The 20639-nt window shown below is 37.9% G+C and overlaps 1 protein-coding gene and 1 pseudogene across 4 annotated transcripts in view; both read right to left on the reverse strand.

The window, feature by feature from the left end:
- The window catches only part of PEAK1 (pseudopodium enriched atypical kinase 1), a 284302-nt gene that overhangs the window by 203261 nt on the left and 60402 nt on the right, over nucleotides 1-20639 (reverse strand). The gene's annotated exons all lie outside the window — the stretch shown is intronic.
- On the reverse strand, nucleotides 16721-20039 carry LOC110261564 (annotated as a pseudogene).

The following is a 20639-nucleotide window of genomic DNA, read 5'->3' on the forward strand; positions in this document are numbered from 1 at the left end:
CATTTTTTCCCAAACCTGCCCTTTTTGCATAGAGTTAACTGAAGGAGGAAGGACTCAAAAACTACGCCACAAACCAAAGTGCTGAGGGTCAAAAATTACATTTGGTAGAATTGTTGCTTTCCTCACCAACACCAGTAAATGAGTTATTAAATCTACCCTTTTGGCACAATAAAGCCATTTCAATAGAACTAAAAGTGCTACAGTTTCGATGTCAACTCTTCTAAAAATAAACGTTGCTGTCGTGCCACAGAATTCAAATTGCAGCAGCAGGTCATTATTCTGTTCTATTCTGTTGACATATTTTAACTCATTTTTATAAACCAAGAATTTGTTTCTGTTCTATAATCCTAGAAAAAAAATGTTTATGGGAAGGCAATTTCATTTTGCTAGGTTGACAGTGACGGTCCCCCAGGGGAGAGGCCAACTCAAACAGGACTGAAGCAGCTGTTAGGAGACAATTTTCCTACCTGTTAATTGGTTTTGCGACTAGGCTGCACCAGCTCAGACACCCACCTGGCAAGCAGTAGATAAATCGAAACAGTCATATCTCAAGAATTTGAAAATTAGAAAGCTTTCACCCTTCCTCTAAAAGATTTAACTAGGGAACAGAACAGCAAGGGAAGAGGGAAAAAAAAAGTCAAATGTACATAAACATTACTTGAAAAAACACTAATTGTACATCCCTGATTTAAAAAAGTGTTTTTGGAGTTCCCGTTGTGGTGCAGCGGAAATGAATCCGACTAGAAACCATGAGGTTTCAGGTTCAATCCCTGGCCTCACTCAGTGGGTTAAGTATCCGGTGTTGCCGGGAGTTGTGGTGTAAGTCACAGATGTGGCTTGGATCCTGCATTGCTGCAGCTGGGGCATGGGTCAGCAACAGAGCTCCAATTCGACCCCTAGGCTGGGAACTTCCATATGCCACACATGTGGCTCTAAAAAAAAAAATTTCTGGAATGGCTCCCATGGTAGACATTGCTCCAGGTGATACAGCATTAAACAAAACAATGTCCATATCCCTACCAGAAGAGATAAACATAAAATAAATAACTATCAATTAGTTATTAGGTGTTAGGAAGAAAATTAAAATGCAGCCATTTAGTAGTGCTGGAAAAGCACCAATTTACAGTGAGTTGTCAAGAAAAATAAAAATACCTCTCTCTCTCTCTTTTTTTTTTTTTTTTTTTTTTTTTTGGCTTTTTTAGGGCTGCATCTGTGGCATATGGAAGTATCTAAGCTAGGGGTCGAATCGGAGCTGCAACTGCTGGCCTATACCACAGCCACAGCAATGCCAGATCCTCGCCAACTAGGCGAGGCCAGGGATCCAACCAGCAACCTCATGGATACCAGTCGATTCAGAACCCGCTGAGCCACAATGGGAACTCCCAAGGAAAATCTCCTTGAAGAAGGAATATTTAAGCTGAGACTTAAAAGACAAGAAAGGTTCAGCCAAGCAATAGTCTGGGGAGAAAAATAATTCCCCACACAAGAGGAAGTAGTAGAAGACCCTGAAGCTAGAATGAACTTGATAGAACAGAAAAGAAGGCCTCTGTGGCTGGAGTTTCATGAAAAGGGTTAAGAATGGCAGCAGATAAGGTCTCCTCAAAATGCCATAGCCATTTCAAAGTCATCAGTTCAGAGGATAAAAATAAAACTGTGACCAATGAGCTATTCGTGCGAACTCACCTTTGGATTGGTAATGACCACCAGGTAATTTTCAATAGAAAAAAAGAGAAACATGATTTAAGGAATGCTCCAAGGCCAGAGGTTTCTGAATCAGAAAGAATCAGCATCAGAGTCCTAGCTAAACCAGTGTTTCAGTCACCCTAAGAGCAATAACGTTCCAAGTAAGATCAATATCTTGGGCTGGCATGCCTGGACAAGGGGATAGCTTTGTTAAAACACATAGCTCATGTGGTGTAGGTTGCAGACGTGGCTCGGATCCCGCGTTGCTGTGGCTCTGGCGTAGGCCGGTGGCTACAGCTCCGATTCAACCCCTAGCCTGGGAACCTCCATATGCCACGGGAGCGGCCCAAGAAATAGCAACAACAACAACAAAAGACCAAAAGACAAAAAAAAAAAAAAAAAACAAAAAAAAAAAACAAAAACACATAGCTCATAAATGAACTCTAGACAGAAATTAATATTTCTGGATATGCTTGTCCTAATCACTGCCAGACCTACTTATTTCAGAGAGTCCAGAGATCTCTTTTTAAAATTTAAACATAAACAATGGATACCGCAAAATAATACCCTCCAAAATAGAAATTTTTGAAATTTTAGAGAAGTTTGCCATGTATAATGATCTTCCTAGAATCAAAAAATTAGGATTAATAAAAATTTAGTAAGTACTTAGATCACCTGTTGTCCTTCTACAGCAAACACAAAATAAGTCTAAGTTTAAAAGCATCTATAATATTAAATAATGCTATATTTTATTTTAAAATACAACTATTAAAGTAGAACTCATCTTATTTGAAGGACAAACTATTTTTTTCCATCACTGAAAGAGTCCCAGATATACTGCACCTGCTGTAATGGTGCTACAATGTTAAAACTCCCAAACTATGCATACTTCTATTGAATAGATGCATTTTTCTACAAAAGTATTTTGGTAAGGCTCTACTCATTTTAAGAAAAAAAGAAAAGGAAAATAATGGAGATCAAAAGCTTGCTTTAGGTGAAGTATGTGCCACATGCTATTAAAAAAAGAACACTGCCATTAAAGAACGAAATCCTGGAGTTCCTGTCGTGGTGCAGTGGTTAACGAATCCGACTAGGAACCATGACGTTGCGGGTTTGATCCCTGGCCTTGCTCAGTGGGTTAAGGATCCAGCATTGCTGTGAGCTGTGGTGTAGGTTGCAGACACGGCTTGGATCCCACGTTGCTGTGGCTCTGGTGTAGGCCAGGTGGCTACAGCTCCAATTGGACCCCTAGCCTGGGAACTTCCATATGTCATAGGAGCGGCCCAGGAAATAGCAAAAAAAAAAAAAAAAGACCAAATAAATAAATAAAATAAAATAAAAAGAATGAAATCCTACTTCTAACACTAAATCAAACTTCAGTCTTCCTCATCAGTAAAATGAAGGTAATACCATCTACTTTTACAAGTTGAGAGGAAAATTAAGTGAAATGAAATAGATGAAGATTAATGGAATCTAATTTTACATGATATTCACACTATCTATTAGGGGACTAGGAGTAAGCACATGTTTTTAAAAAGAGAGAAAAAATAAAAAATTATAGGTTGTAAGAGATGAATACACTCCTCCAACTGCATATACAGAAACTCCTCTGTTTTGCTTCTAAAGAAACAAAAACTCCTCTGTTTCACTTATAAAGAAACAAAAACCCAGAGAGTTTAAGTGACCAGCCCAAAGTGAAAAGGCAGGCAGAAAGGGGGTTAAAATCCTGCTTAACTCCTAAATGTGGTATATATTTTAAAGAGCACTTTCACATACAAGATCCAGTTGATCTTCACTATAAGGTAGTCAAATTGACTCATGAGAAAAGCCAAGGCACCAAGTCAGCCAGCAAGTGAGTGATGGAAGCATGAGCAAAACCTGGGACACTGAATACGGTTTCTCTTAAAACAGAGACTGAAAGACTTTCTTACTCATAACTTGACTAATAAAAAAAACTATGCCTTAGCAAGCAATCACATTCTTGTATTCAGTTCATAATTATTTTTAAAGTCATACTACAAAGACATAAATATTTCCATTCTGTATTTAATAGTATCAATCTGCTTCTTAACATAAAAATGCTCAAATCAAAGACAAGTGGGTTCTTTTTTTTGTTTGTTTTTTAGGTTTTATTGGATATATATCCATGGCTTGTGGAAGTTTCCAGGCCAGGGACTAAACCCAGGCCACAGCAGTGACACCACCTAATCCTTAACTACTAAGCCACTCACTAGAGAACTGCAAGAAACAAACAAACAAACAAAAACTCAGTAGGAGTTCCAGTCGTAGCTCAATGGTTAATGAACCCAACTAGTATCCATGAGGATGTGGATTCGACTCCTGGCCTTGCTCAGTGGGTTAAAGATCAGGTGCTGCCGTGAGCCATGGTGTAGGTCACAGATGTGGCTCAGATCCTTCATTGCTGGGGCTGGGACTTAGGCCAGCAGCTACAGCTCCAATATGACCCCCAGCCTGGGAACCTCCATATGTCATGGGTGCGGGCCTGAAAAGACAAAAGATTAAAAAAAAAAAAAATCAATAGATATTGGTTTAGTGCAAGGTAGCAAGAATTATTTTTATTCTGTTTGTTCATAGATTATTTAAACAGGACAGCTGGGTTAGTGAATTACTGAATATTTTATCATAATCAAGGAGTACATTGTTTTGCTTTTATCATTAATGACCCCAGTATTCACATTCTTAAGAATTACTTAATCAATCCTTTAAATTGTCCTTTCTTTCAAGTAGGACTTTCAAGTTAACCTTTAGGTCAATCAGTTCTCATACTTAAGTCAAGATGATTCAATCTCATAAAATAATTATGTTACAAATACTGCATTATTATGCAGCTGAAAGGACAAATAGCTGATTAAAAGGATTCCAGTGGAGATGAGCCAACTGAACAATACAGCATCTAAATAACAGTTACATTTACAATACATGTTTCTGAATGTCACTAAGAAAATATGTATCTGCTTGATATTCCAAATTCTTATTTTCAAAAAGGACCAAGCTTTGAAGGAAGATTACTAGGTCTAACAAGAGGACATGTGTAAGAGGTCAGAGCTCAGCTATTATGATGGTTTTCTGATCATGGTACATCAAATCATTTGTGCATGTTCCGTAAGTTCCAAACAGGTTTCTGCTCAAAGTCACTTTCAAAGATGTAAAAATGGAGGGCCATACACATAAAAGGAATTTCTCAATTTTGCAACTAATAATTGGCAAATTATTACTGGTTTTGGGTGGGTGAGAGCAGAAGAGAACCATTAAATTAGTACACAAATGAGCAGCAACCACTCACACTTATAAATATATAACTTGGGTGGGGACCAAGCACTCAAAATAGTCATGGCCTGAAATTACCACCAAATTAACTACTTAGCTCAGCTCCTAAGACTTCATTTGGGCTCATCAAGGACTGCCATCCAGGAAATTCCCATCGTGGCTCAGCAGAAACAAATCTGACTAGCATCCATGAGGACACAGTTTCGATCCCTGGCTTTGCTCAGTGGGTTAAGGATCCGACATTGCTGTGAGCTGTGATATAAGTCTCGGATCTGGTGTTGCTGTGGCTGTGGCGTAGGCTAGCGGCTGCAGCTCTGATTCAACCCCTAGCCTGGGAACTTCCATATGCCATGGCTGTAGCTCTGAAAAAAAAAAAAAAAAGATTGCCATCCAAAAGGCATATCCTGACTTTCAAGTATTTTTAAAACTACATTTGAGAAGTTCCCATCATGGCTCAGTGGTTAACGAATCCGACCATGAACCATGACGTTGTGGGTTCGATCCCTGGCCTTGCTCAGTGGGTTAAGGATCCGGCATTATCATTAGCTGTGGTGTAGGTTGCAAATGCCGCTTGGATACCACGTTGCTGTGGCTCTGGAGTAGGCCGGCAGCTACAGTTCCAATTAGACCCATAGCCTGAGAACCTCCATGTGCCATGGGAGTGGACATAGAAAAGGCAAAAAGACAAAAAAATAAATAAATAAATACTAAAATAAGATAAAACAAAATTACATTTGATAATATTGTATCAATTTTAAATCCTTTTTATCTAGTGTTAATTTTATAGTATACTTTTTAGGTAGACAAAACACTAAATAAGTGTGTTAGAGATTCCATTGAAAAAACAAGGCTCAGCTTGTGACAGAGACAGCATTTGATGCCCACAGCTTCCTTAGTCATATCTCTGAAAGAGTCACACAATTCATAATGATCATGTTAAAGCATCTTATGGATTAATACAGGTAAATTCTGTTCAGCCCATTATGTTCTCTATTCAAATTATCTAAAATTGATAATAATTTATAAATGGCTATTATACAGCATAATAGATTATTGAAATACTCATTTTTCAATCACCTTGGTTATGCAAATACAGTCCTCTAGAGCAATTCACACTTAAAGTATTCTACTAATTACAATACTCATTCAACACACATTTATCAAGCACTTACTGTGTACCAGACACTATTAGTGCAGAAAATACCACGCTGAATCAAATTAGACCCTGCCTTTGGAGGCACAGAGCATAGCTTACAGAAAGGCAAATACTACATAAGGCAACAAGTGCTATAAAAGACAGGTATACAAATTGCAATGGAATCATAGAAGCAGAAGGACTAAATTCTTCCTGGGGAAGTGAAGAAAGGCTTGTCAAACTATCTTTTAACTGAGTGTTAAAGGATCAGGAGGAGTTTGGTAGACACACTGGAGGTTGTTTGAGGAGAGGGGAGGAGGACAGACCTACAGCTTGTGTCAAGTTGTATATGCAGAAAAGAATGTTTCACGAGGCAACAACAGAGTTCAGTAAGAGTAAGGATAAAACAACATAAGCAATGATCAGAACAGGACACAAAGTATCTTCAATAAGCCAGCTTAGGAAGTTTGGCTTTTATCTCACTGAATAGTTTTGAGTGGCATGTGGAAGTTCCCAGGTTAGGGATCAAACCTGTACCTCAGCAGTGACCCACACCATGGCAGTGAGAAAGCAGGATCCTTAGCCGCTAGGCCATCAAAGAACTCCTGAATTTGGTTTTAGAGACATCCTTTCAACCATACAACAAAAGGAAGGAATAAAGCTGGAGGCAATCAAGTCTAGTAGATTTCTTAAAAGATTATTAAAATCACTACCAACCTTAGATCAAGACCACTCCTGTGGTCACACCACCCTCCACGTAATGAGCAGAAAAAATAGCCAAGAGGAAGTGCGACTTTACTGGGTCTCACCCCAAGACCACTTTCTACTGATTTAGAATCCCACAGCTCTCAACTCAAATAGTAGAGCCCTTTTCCAGGACAGGTTCTCATGCAGTTATGTGCAACCCTAGGCCTAAAAAGGTAGCTGAAGGACAGCTGTTGAGGGAAGATGAGGGCTGTGGAGAATGCTTAGGCATTTTACTATAAATACATACATGTATAATATTTGCAATAGTATAGTATATATACTATATAAGTATAAATATAATACTTGCAATTTTACATATCTCATATATTTCAAATTAGCTATTTCATACCATACTCATGCATAAATGAGTATTTTGTGCCTAGAAACCTAAGTTATTTTAATGATATATAGTACTGACCTGAAATTTAAATTTTTTAATTTTTTGAGAAGATCTGAGGTAATTCTTTGACAGACAAAAAATATTCCCCCAAGACAAAAAACAAAACAAAAACAAAAACAAACAAAAAAAAAAGGAGTTCCCGTCGTGGCACAGTGGTTAACGAATCCGACCAGCAACCATGAGGTTGCGGGTTCGGTCCCTGCCCTTGCTCAGTGGGTTAACGATCCGGCGTTGCCGTGAGCTGTGGTGTAGGTTGCAGACACGGCTCGGATCCCGCGTTGCTGTGGCTCTGGCGTAGGCCAGTGGCTACAGCTCCGATTAGACCCCTAGCCTGGGAACCTCCATATGCCGCGAGAGCAGCCCAAGAAATGGCAAAAAGACAAAAAACAAAACAAAAACAAAAAACAAACAAACAAAAAATATTTCCCCTGTAAGATAGTCAAAGCAATTTGAAGATAGATAAGCCAACCAAGAGTTAATAACAGGTGAAAAAAAAAGAAAAATCATTTAGTGAAGGATCAATGTGTGGCTAAAGGCAGATATTTGTTATACACAAATGAGGTACTGTATTGCACAGCTCTTCTCATTAGTGAACAGAGATGCATTACCCTTACATTAAATAAAGACTCCGTGAGCAAAACACTGCAGCAAGCATCTGTTGGCTAATGACAAAGAAAACCATGGACCCTTTGAGGCCAATTTCCATTCGCTATAAACATAGTAGCAGCAAACACAGGCACTGCTTTTCAATATCAACCCCAAATAACCTTGAAAAAGAAGCTCCTCAGCTTCACGTTACTTTGTGGCAAAGGCATTCCAAGTAACAATTACATATGCTAAACAAGACACTGAGAAAAAGTTAACTCTAAATAAGCAGATGTCAGGAAAATCCAACTAGGACCCATGAGATTGCAGGTTCAATCCCTGACCTCGCTCAGTGGATTAAGGTTCCAGCATTGCCATGAGCTGTGGTGTAGGTCACAGATGCAGCTTGGATCTGGCATTGCTGTGGCTGTGGTGTAGGCTGGCAGCTGTAGCTCTGATTTGACCCCAGCCTGAGAACTTCCATATGCTGCAAGTACGGCCCTAAAAAGCAAGAAAATAAATAAATAAATAGTAAATAAATAATAAATAAGCAGATGTCAAAATACACAACTGCATTTTATTCTCATTCCACTTTTCTTTGCATCCATATCCATGGTAAGGAGAACTGGCCTATGCAAGGCACTAAACAAAGCTGTAAACTAGGCAAAGTTTGTCTTCTGCATCATCAGTTAATTTTTTTCCTGTTTCTATATCACTATCTCTTCTTTCTCTCCATCCTATCCCCAACTTTCTCATATTTTTCAGGACCTCTGCTGTAATGTGAGGCCTGTCTTGGACTCCCTTGCTCATGTGTTGAATTTATTTTACCTACATTTTTCTCAATGTCATGTTACTTGACAAAAGAACAGCACTCACAAACATCCATAACTCCTTTCTCTTTTGCCTCTCCTCCTGTCCAAGATGAATGCTTCCACCTAACCTCAGGACCACATCCTCTCTTGCCTTGTCTTTTATCTTTCCATTGTATTCAACTTTTTCCCTTTACTAGTACCTTTCCCTTATTATATAAGCACATTTGAGTCTCTACCCCAAAAAACAACAAAACTTAACTTTATTAAAAGGTAAATAAATCCTAGTATACTGAAGTCACCCCATGTCCTCCTCCCTTTAGTCTTTGCCCTCATGCAAATTCACTCCCCAGTCCACAGCAATATGAATTCTGCTAATACCATTACATTAATCCAAGAAGTCTTAATCAAGGACTTTAGGGTCTTTGGATAGAATTCAGAAGATCATAGATGGCAAAATAAATTATTTCTTTATGTTTTCCAACCTCTAAAATTACTAATATATACTGTATTTACAAATTTACTAAATTCCTATGGGCCTGCCACTACACTTTATTATGTTAACTATAGCACCTATTACTTTGTCACAATTTGTTTGATAACACTGTCTTCATATAATTGGTTTCCTTTGTAATTCTACATATTTTGTTTTATCCATTTGTGGCAACTATATTTTCCAATTATGCTGCAAAAATATCTCCCATTCCACATGCTCTTCTATGATGTGTATTTGCTACTCCTCAATAAAGAGGTAGAGCCTAATTCCCTTCTTAAATCCATAGTGGCATTTAATATGCTTGTAACCAAGAGAGTGTGGTAGAAGTGACAATGAGTAACTTCTAAGGCTAGGTAAAGAAAAGGAATGCAGGCTTTGAGGCTAGATTTGGGGTGGTTTGTTAAACAGCAATAGTTACCAGAAGAGAATTTGGTACCTGGAACTAGAGTGCTGACATAACAAAAATATAAAACATATACCACTGGCATTGGGATTGGGTGGCAGACACAGCTGGAAGGGCCCTAAGAATCTCACTAGCAAAAGTTTGATGAGCCCTGAGGAGGCTCCTGGAGAGGCCTTAAAAGAGAGTGAATAAAATCTTCTTAGAAGTAGAGGAAAGAAGACCTTTGGTATAAAGCAGCAGAAAATTTGGCAAAACTGTTGTCTGAGCTAAGTTAAAAAATAGAAAATATTGGTAATGAACTGTTACTTCTAGCTAGGGTAATTTTCAAGCATGAGTGTCAACTGGTTTCTTAGAAATGTATGGTGGAAGGTACAGATAGAGAGATGAGACAAAGAAGAAAGTATTCTGTTTTCAAGCAGAATTAAAGGAAATATAAAGGAGCCAGCAATTCCTAGGTTCAAAAATAAAACTATTTTCATCTACAAATCTCTCCCAGCAGAGAATGCCCAAAGTAAGTAAAGGTCTGAAGAAAGATCAAATAGAGGTTGCTGGAAGGAAAATCTGATCTCCAGGTAGAGAGGAAGCCAAGGGTGTTACTGAAACATCCTTTGTTAACACCTGGTTTCTCCTTGATCTCCTTCTTAGTGCCCTTTTCTGTACTCATCCACTAAAACTAGATGTGCTCAAGGGTTTCATCCTCAGTCCTGAGCAACTTCTTCTTCAACCACTCCTAAAAATCTATTAACCTCAAAATCTCTCTTAAGCCCCCATCTCTCTCCAAGAATTGCATACAGATCTGCACATCTCTACTTGAATCTATCAGAGAAACACCCTAAATATTTCAAAATCCTCAATACCCCTACCCCACAAGTTCTTTCTATACCTGAGTATTTACTGGAAATAGACAGCACTACTATCTATTTAACTGCCCAACATAAAAGTCATCCTCTTCCTCTCCCTGCTCCCCAACCAATGGCTAATCAGTCATCAAGTTCTATAGATTCTACCTGCTGAATCTTTTCTCCTTAGAATGCAACTCCTGTTATAAATCCTAAGTATTTGCTATGTATTATTTAATTCAACAATTATAGAGCACCTACTTCATGGCAAATCTGGCAGGATCTATGTCAGGGCTAAGCACATAAAAGTAAATGAGAAACAGGTCTTGCCTCTCCTCTGGAAACACACAGAAAGAAAAAAAAAGTAAGTTCAGCAAAAGGATTTACAATGGAAGATAGTATGATGTTGTGGACTATTTGGTGAGGGCACAGAAGTACAGGAGACAGGAAAAGAAACAGAATTAAATACAGTACATTATCCTGGAGTAGCAAGTTTCTTTGACACAAGTAACTTACAACATTTTAATACTAATATACTCATTTTAAGTAGAATGCAAGTTACGTAAAAGATGCAATAAAATAAGAATTCATGGGCCATTTTGGGTAAGAATGACTGTCTGAAGTTAGAATTTAAAGTAACATTATTAAGCAGAAGGACAGCCGCTCTAAGTCAAAGACCTTTTTATAAGAGAGCAAGTTATACCAACTAAAGGACCTTTTGGCTCCACCTATCCAAAAAGCCAATCCTACCTGGCTGAAAATTCAGTGAAACACCATTGGATTGCCTGTCTTTCTTACAGCCAGTCTACACCTCTACACAGTCTCTATAGAGGGCTTCAAACATGGCAAGGAAGAAGACTAAGAAATCTTAAATCTGTTCACATGTTTGGTCAGGTTAAAGTTACCTGTAATTATGTAAAGGAAGTCTAAGAAGACCCAGAAATATTTTATGCTGGTTCCAGTTCCCGCTGAAATGCTGCATTAGCAAAACTGCAGTCGCCCTCTCAGAAGATCAGCCCTTGGGGAAGTTATCCAGGAAAAATGGAGACCTTTGAGAAACACCTGGGCTGACAAGGCCCCATTTTGAACTAGTCCATGTGGAACAGTGGCTTTGGCCTGAGGCAAAAGGCAGCCCATCAAAGCCTTGGGATAACAAAATAGAAAAAAAAAAAAAAAAAAAAAACTACCTAGGTTCAACTTTTTAATTTTTTTTTTTTTATATTTTCACTTTACCTAGCATATGAAGGTTCCCAAGCTAGGGGTCTAATCGGAGCTGCAGCTGCAGGCCTACACCACAGCCACAGCAATGCTGGCTCTGAGTTGTGTTTTGCAACCCACACCACAGCTCACAACAACGCCAGATGCTTAACCCACTGAATGAGGCCAGGAATCAAACCTGCAACCTCATGGTTCCCAGTCAGATTCATTTCCACTGCACCATGACGGGAACTCCCCCAAGTTCTATTTTTGCTTTTCTTGTGTTGCAGCACCTGTGTGCACACAACCTGGTCCCATACGTGCATTATTCAGACCTGTGGTCTCTCTGGTCCTCAAGAAAATAGGAGCTGGGAAAGACAGCTGGTCACACATGAACCTCCCCTGGCTGTTTCTGAACACCACCCTCTCTGCCTATGCAAACCTCCTCTTTAAGAAAAACAGATAAAGAAGTGACCAGAGGTTATATTATATGGGGTTTAGGAGTAACTGACTCAAGGGGTTCTCCAATTCTTGCCCTAGTATCAGTACGAATGATATAAATTTGATTCTCCTCACACAAGCAGTGTCTGACAAAGAAAATATCAAGTACCAAGGACTAAATGTAAAACAAGATGTTTAGTCTGCTTGAGCTGCCATTACAAAACACTACGGACAAGATGGCTTAAACCACAGAAATATTTTCTTGCAATTCTGGAGGCTGTAGGTCTACGATCAGGGTGCCAGCACAATCAAGGTCTGGTGAAAGTTCTGACTTGCCAATGGCCACGTTCTGGCTGAGGCCACACAGAAGAGAGAAGGAAACAGCAAGCTCTCCGGTGCGTCTTCTTATAAAAGCACTAATCCCATTGGGCCAGGGCCCCACCTTCACAACTTCATATAACCCTAAATTTCCCCCAAAAGCCCCATTTCCAAATGCCACACATTGGAGGTTAGGGCTTCAGCATATAAATTTGGAGTAAGGGGAAACAACATATCAACATTCAGTCTACAACATTTATTTTTTTAAGGTGAAATTTGATCCTAACATTATACCATGTGACAAATCACCACCAGATAGAGCAAGGACTTAAACACCAAAAACTACTTTAAAGAACTTAATGGAAAATATAACTCTCTCTTTTGATCTCAGGGTAAAGAAGTATTTCTTAAATAAGAGAAATAAGACTATATTAAGAATCACTGTTCATCAGAAAATACCTTTAAGAAAGTGAAAATACAAGTGATAAACAAGCAGAAAGTATTCACAATACACACAGCTTATAATGCACTGTCAACAACATATAAAGCATACATATACCTCAGAACATGTCCAGTAAAATGGGCAAGAGACATGAAGAGGCATTTCATAGCAGAATGCAAACATATAACCAGCACATTTACAAAAAACTATTCATCACCAGGGATCATAAAAATTCAAAGCAAGGTCCTAAAGTCAGGAAAAATAGTGGAAAACCTTGAAATGGATTTAAAATAAGACTAGTAAATGTTCTCTCTTGCTCACACATTCATTACCTACATCTTTCATCACCTTTGAGCAATCCTTCAATTTGATAAATGTAGAACACTGATAATAACATGAACTATTCTTGCGTATAACAGAGCAAATTAGTTGTGCCCAGTGGATTACAATTGATAATTGCCCAGTGGATAGACCAGTTTTTGCATCAATTTGAAAACTTTATTTCAGCCTTCTTTTACTGCATATAAATGAGTAGCTCTTCAAATTCTCCTTTAAACTGACCTTAACATCTTACCAATTTCCTCATAAATTTGTAAGTTAAATATTTGACAAGTGTTCATTCTACATTGGTATGAGAGTCACAATTATACCTCCTTTTAGACATCCTTCTTAAAAATTCTTTACAATCACAATTAAAATTCAACATCACCCACTACGATTCTGAAACAAAAAACAAAAGAAAGCTTTCAGCAAATGAGGAATAGAGAGGGCTATTCAACCCAAGGATAATATCTTCTTGGTGAAAGACTGAAAATTTTCTCCCTAAAATCAGAAACAAATTAAAGATGTCTGCTCTCACCATTTCCATTCACAACTGTACTGGTGGTTCTAGTCAATAAAATAAGGCAAGGAAAAGAAATCAGACAACAGATGATAGGAAGAAGTAAAACTGTCTTTACTTACATATACATCAGAGTGACATAGTAAAGCCTAGAAAATATTAAGGGGAAAAATAAAGCTCCTCAAAGGCCAATATACAAAATTAAATTATATTTTTACATCCTAGTAATGAACAACCAGAAATGAAAGACTTTTCAAATGCCATTATAATAACGTAAAAAGTTAAACTACAAAATTTATATACTAAAAACTAAAAAAAAATTAGAAACTAAAGGTGATCTACATAAGTGGAGTGAGAGATGTTTATAAAGTGTAAAGATGTCTGCTCTCTCCAAACTGATCTGTGGATCAATGTAAAGAAAAAATTTACAAAAGTTTTTTCAGAAAATCAAAAGCTGATCCTAAAATCTATATGGAAAAGTAGATTTTAAAATTTAAAAAAAAAAAAAAAATAGGGAGTTCCCGTCGTGGCGCAGTGGTTAACAAATCCGACTAGGAACCATAAGGTTGCGGGTTCAATCCCTGCCCTTGCTCAGTGGGTTAACGATCCGGCGTTGCCATGAGCTGTGGTGTAGGTTGCAGACACAGCTCGGATCCTGCGTTGCTGTGGCTCTGGCATAGGCTGGTGGCTACAGCTCCAATTAGACCCCTAGCCTTGGAACCTCGATATGCCACAGGAGCGGCCCAAAAAATGCCAAAAAGACCAAAAAAAAAAAAAAAATAGGAGTTGCCATTGTGGCTCAGCAGTAACAAACCCGACTAGTATCCATGAGGATGAGAGTTTGACCCCTGGCTTAGCTCAGTGGGTTAAGGATCTGGCTTATGCTGTGAGCTATGGTGTAGGTTGCAGACATGGGCTCGTATCCCAAGTTGCTGTGGCTTGTGGTGTAGGCAGGCAATTGCAGCTGCAATTCGACCCCTAGCCTGGAAAGTTCCATATGCCACAGGTATGGCCCTAAAAAATAAAAAAAAATTAAAAAAAAAGAATTAAAAATAAAACAAACGAAAATAAAAAAAAATCTAGAAGAGTCAAAACAAATCTTTAAGAAAAACAAAATAATAGAACTTTAGAGAACTTACACTATTTGACTTCAAAACTTATAAAGCTACTATGATCAAGATAATACAGTATCAGCAAAAAGGAAAAAAAAAAAAAAAGAGAGAGTGGAACAGAAGTCAGAACTCAGAAACAGACACATACATATGAAGTCAAGTGATTTTTGACAAATTCATCAAAGCAATTCAATGATGAAAAGAATAGTGGTGCTGGGAAAATTGGTTATCCACATATAAAAAAATGAAGTTGAGTCTTCACCTAACACCATATACAAAAATTAACTCAAAACGGATCAAAATACCTAAATGTAAGTCCTAAAACAATAAAACTTTTCTAAAAAAACAGAGGGCAAAACTTCCTGACATCAGATTTGGCAGTGATTTCTTGGATATGACACTAAAGGCACAGGCAATAAAAGACAAAATAGACAAACGAAACTTCATGAAAATTCAAAAATTTTGTATACCCAAAGACACTATTCATGGAGAAAAAAGCCACAGAATAGGAAAAATGTTTGCAAGTCATATATCTAATAACGGATTAATACCCAGAATGTATACAGAACTCCTAAAACTCAACAACAACAACAAAAATAACCCTACTCAAAAATGGGCAAAAGACTTGAAAAGACATTTCTTCGAGAAAATATACGAATGGCCTATAAGCACAGGAAAATACGCTGAACATCATTAATCATTAGGGAAATGCAAATCAAAACTATGACATATCATCTCACAACCACTAGTGTGGCTACTATCAAAAGAAGAGTAAACAAGTTTTGGCAAAATATGGAGAAACTGGAACCCTTGTGCACTGTTCAGGGGAATTTTAAATGGTGGCACTTCCGCTGTGGAAAACAATACAGTGGTTTCTTAAAAATTGAAAACAGAATTAACTACGCTCCAGCTATCCACTCCTGGGTATATACCCAAAAGAACTGAAAGCAGGATCATGAAGAGATACTAGTATACCCACGTTTGTAGGAAAAGTGTTGATAATAGCTAAAACATGGAAGCAACCCAAGTATCCATCAATACACACATATACACACATAGATACACACCATATGATATTATTCAGCCTTATAAAGGAATGGAAAATATACTACAACATGGATGAACCTTGAGGACATTATGCTCTGAAATAAGCCAGTCACAAAAAGACAAATTCTGTATGATTCCACTTATACAAGGTATTTAGAGTAGTCAGGTGCATAAAGACAGAAAGCATTATGGTGGCTGCCTGGGACTGGGAAGTGGGGAAAAAGAAGATTTGTTATTTACTAGGCACAGAGCTTGTCACAAGATATTAGAAAGAGTTATGAGGATAGATGGTGGTGATCGCTGCACAAAAATGTGACAGCATTTAATACCACTGCACAATTAAAATTGACAAATGTTATGTATATTTTACCACAATTTTTTAAAAAGACATAGTAAAGAGAGAGAAAATGGAAGGAAAGAATTTTATGATGGCGAGGACAGACAATTCTTTTTTAAAAATAAGTAAAAGAAATGAAAACAGTGGTTCACTCTGGCGAGGATAAAGAATGCTAATAAAGAAGCCTCAGGAAACTGAAGGGGTAATAAAAAATGTTCTAAATTTTTATAGGGGAATGGATTACAAAGGTATATGTATTTGGCAAAACTCACTGAACTGTATATTTAAAAATCTTTGTGTTTTATTGTAAAAATGAAAATTATACTTCCGAGTTCAGTGGCTCAGTGGTTAACAAATCCGACTAGGAATTCGTGGGTTCAAACCCTGGCCTCGCTCAGTGAGTTAAGGATCCAGCGTTGCTGTGAGCTGTGGTGTAGGTCACAGACGCAGCTCGGATCCCACTTTGCTGTGGCTCTGGTGTAGGCTGGCAGCAATAGCTCCGATTAGACCCCTAGCCTGGGAACCTCCATATGCCGCAGGTGCAGCCCTAGAAAAGGTAAAAAAAGACCAAAAAAAAAAAAAATGAAAACTGTACTTTGATTTTTTTAAAGACTTTTTTGGAAAGATCACAATTAGATACTATTTTTGGTTATTCAACTAGCAAAACTTAAGTCTGAAGACACCACCAAATATCGACAAGACTAAAACAACAGGATCTCTTACACACTGACATAAGAAGGATAAAATGGTATAATCACTCTGGAAATAAATTTTGAATTATCTCTTTAAGTTTAACATTAACTACCATATGACCCAGCAATTCCATTCATAGCTACATACCGAGCAGAATCTCTTGCACATGTACTGCAAGAGTCATGTACAGGAATGTTTTTTGCATCAGGGTTCAAAATGGCAAACACCGAGGACAGGATTTATTATCACTCAATCCCAGAAATAAATTGAGCATGATAATTAAGGGTATCACAAATATTTAAGATATCTTTATGTTTTAAAGATAACTCAGTTTTGGTATGTACATATTACCAGTTTGTTCAGTGTGTGTGCGTGTGTGTGTGTGTGTGTGTTTACAGAATAAATCCAGAATTAAGACACAGAATTAAGGTGCTGCAATGATTTTGAATTTTAAAGGTAAGATTTACTCATTCATCATGGCTTTTATGGGAGTAAAGGTTGGAACTTATCTAAATGCTGGTTACATAATTTATACTACATTCACATGCAGAATGTCCTAAAGCTGTACACATGAATGAAATAGATCTAAGTATACAGAAAGATTCCCAAGTTACAGAAGCTAAAAAGGCAAGAAGCACATTCTCATAGATTAAAATAAATTCCAGATGTAATTTTTAATTTACATTTATATTTGAAAAAACAATGTGAAAGCTAATAAACTGCTAATGATACCTTCTTCTGAAAATAGGGACAGAGGATCTAAGGTGAAAGGAAGACTTGCCTTTTCACTCTAAATCCTTGTGTACCATCTGAATTTCCGACCATGTACCTGTTTTTTCAATTTACATGGAGGGAAGAGAGAAACAGGCTCTCAAGACACTTCTTTGTTTCTGGTAAGCAACCTCTGCCATGCTTCACAGAAGGTATGCCAAACCTTCACCATGCCCTTCAAACTCTATCTCACCCCTGTTGCCTCCTTCTAGAACATGCCCAACAACATCATCACCAAGCCAAGAACCTTTTTTTTCTATGTTGGAGGAAAGAGGAACTCCTTGTATTTCTTAATTCATATCCATACATTTATCTCTGGCTGCATACACAGACATATCCTTCCCTCAAAAGAAAGACGCTACATCAGGCCAATCTGTGCTGTACATGCAATTCTGTCTTTGCAGGGGAGGCTGTCATCTGTGTTATTCCTCTCTCATAACATCCACAAGCTAGCTCTTAACTGGTTTCTTCTCCCACCACCTCTGTAGATAAAATTTGCTCAAAGCCTCTCCTATATTAAAAAAATAGCTTATGTCTCTCTCTATGCAGCATTCTAAACTCATTCTTCCCCTTCACACTTAAACTTCTCACAACACTGGTCTATACTCCCAGATAGTCTTTTTTCCTCATTTCCCATTCACTGCTTAACCTACAGGAATCTCATTTCTGTCACCATCACTTAAACAATCTTTTGGCTCTTGCTAAAAATCACTAAAAGACTAAACCAATGACCATACTGAGTCACTTTACTGTACAGCAGAAATTGGCACATTGTAAATCAACTATACTTTTAAAAAAAACAAAGTTGGAGAATTCGCACTTTGTGATTTCAAAACTTACTGCAAAACTACAGTCATCAGACAATGGGGTACTGGCATAGATAAAGATGTATAAATTAATGGAAAAAAAATTGAAAGTCCGGAAATAAATCCTATACTTACAGTAAACTGATATTCTTTCAAGGGTGCCGAGATAATTCAATGGCCTAAGACAAGTGGCTAAGTGCAAAAGAATGAAGCCGGGTCTCTACTTCACACCATACATTAAAATTAACTCAAAGCAAATCACAGATCTAAATTTAAGAGTTAAAAAACAACAAAATTCATATTTAGAAGAAAATATGAATACATCTTCATGACCTTTGGGCAATGTTTTCTTAGGTACAACACCAAAATAAAAAGCAATGAAAGAAATATAGACAAAATTTTAAACTTTTGTGTTTCAAAGAACAGCATCAGGCAAGTAAAAAGACAACTCACAGAATGGGAGAAAAGGGTTACAAATCATGTATTTCATAAGTGATTTGTATCCAGAATATATAAAGCTCCCTTACAATAAAAAGATAACCTAATTTTTAAATGGGCAAAGGGTTTGAATAGACATTTCTTTTTAAAAATATATAAATGGCCATTAAGCATATGACAAGATAGTCAACATTAGCCATTGGGAAAATACAAATCAAAACCACAAAGAAATACCACTTCACATCCATTAGAATGGCTGTAATTTTGAGGGGGAAAAGAAGACAATAACAAATGTTGATGAATATATGGAGAAACAAATTCTCACACATCCTGGTGTAAATGTAAAATGATAGTCTCTTTGGAAAAGAGTTTGGCAGTTACCTCAAAATGTTAAACATGGATTTATCAAATAACCCAGCAATTCTTCTCTTAGGTATATACTCAAAAGAAGTGAAAATATGTACATACAAAACTTAAATACAAATGGTCACAGCAAAATATTCATAATTGCCGAAATGTGGAAACAACCTAAATAAATGTCCAATAACTGATGAAGAAATAAGCAAAAATATGGTATATGTTTAATGAGGAGTCTAACCTTTTTTTTTGAAGGTTTCAAATATACTTTATTTCTTCAATCATGCCATACTTTAATGGGTACGCAGTGCTTTTACTTGGCATGAATTATGAGGTGGTTTTGAAACAATTCAGTATTAAACCAGATGGGATGATTATTCTTCTCTCCATTCCTTTGGGGTGACTCTGCCAATAGGGGACAGGTTCCATTCTATTCCAATTTGTGTTGCTGTATATGCCCATACAGCAACACAGAAAGTGGCTCCACTAGCTAATACAGCATTACCATATTTGTCATGGAAATCAAGTGCCCACTTCTGGTGGTTCTGCCTTGCCATTGTTTGCTGAATGTTTCGAACTCCAAGACGACTTAGTGCATTTTTGGCTGAGGGAAACATCGTGAAGCTTTAGACACAACTGCTGCAACTGCTACCTTCTTGCAACTATGCATCCAGTACCCTTGCAAAGAGCCCTGAAAAACGAGGAGTCTAACTTCTAATCAAGACATCTACATGCGACTTTTCCAACCTGACCATAAACCACTACCAAGGCTTTACCTGGCAGGCCTCATATGGGAAAGCTGCCCTCCCCTCAGCAGACTGGTGCACAGTGAGTGTACTGCAGTCTCTGAAGAGAGTTACAGTCAAGGACTGAGCCCCCCACCCCACTCCCAGCAGACCATGCTCTTTAGCATAGCTGCATCCCTAGCCCAGGTACCTACTTTCAGAAGTTTCTTTATCTGTGACCTGCAGCTGAGGCCTTTCTTCAGGTGCCTCTTCTGGGATCTTCTCATTAGGGAGGAAACATTAAAGACACTTTTTCTCTATTCTAACTCAGCACTTTTCCACTCGAAGCCCTTCCAGCTCTCCCTCCAACCAGCTCTGGATCCATAAAACTGCCTCCCTCAGCAGTAAGACAGCCCCCCTTCCCCACCTGGTACTGATTCACCTGAGTGAGGGGGCCTGCACTTTCTCATCTTTAGCCTCTTGCTTATACTATCCCAATAAGTGAATAAAGGCTGGACTGCTACTCTCATTTGGATCAGTGTTTTTAATCAGATACCTTGACACCTGGAAGCTCAGCACTACCCTTGCCCCCTGCCTCTCTCTCTCTCTAACTCAGCTGAGCTCCTGACACATAAAATGGAGTATTATTCAGCCATAAAAAGGAATGACGTACTGGTACATGCTGAATCATGGATGAACTTTATGCTAAAAGGAAGGAATAAGTCACAA

Source organism: Sus scrofa, chromosome 7, assembly GCF_000003025.6.
Source record: "Sus scrofa isolate TJ Tabasco breed Duroc chromosome 7, Sscrofa11.1, whole genome shotgun sequence".
NCBI lineage: Eukaryota > Metazoa > Chordata > Mammalia > Artiodactyla > Suidae > Sus > Sus scrofa.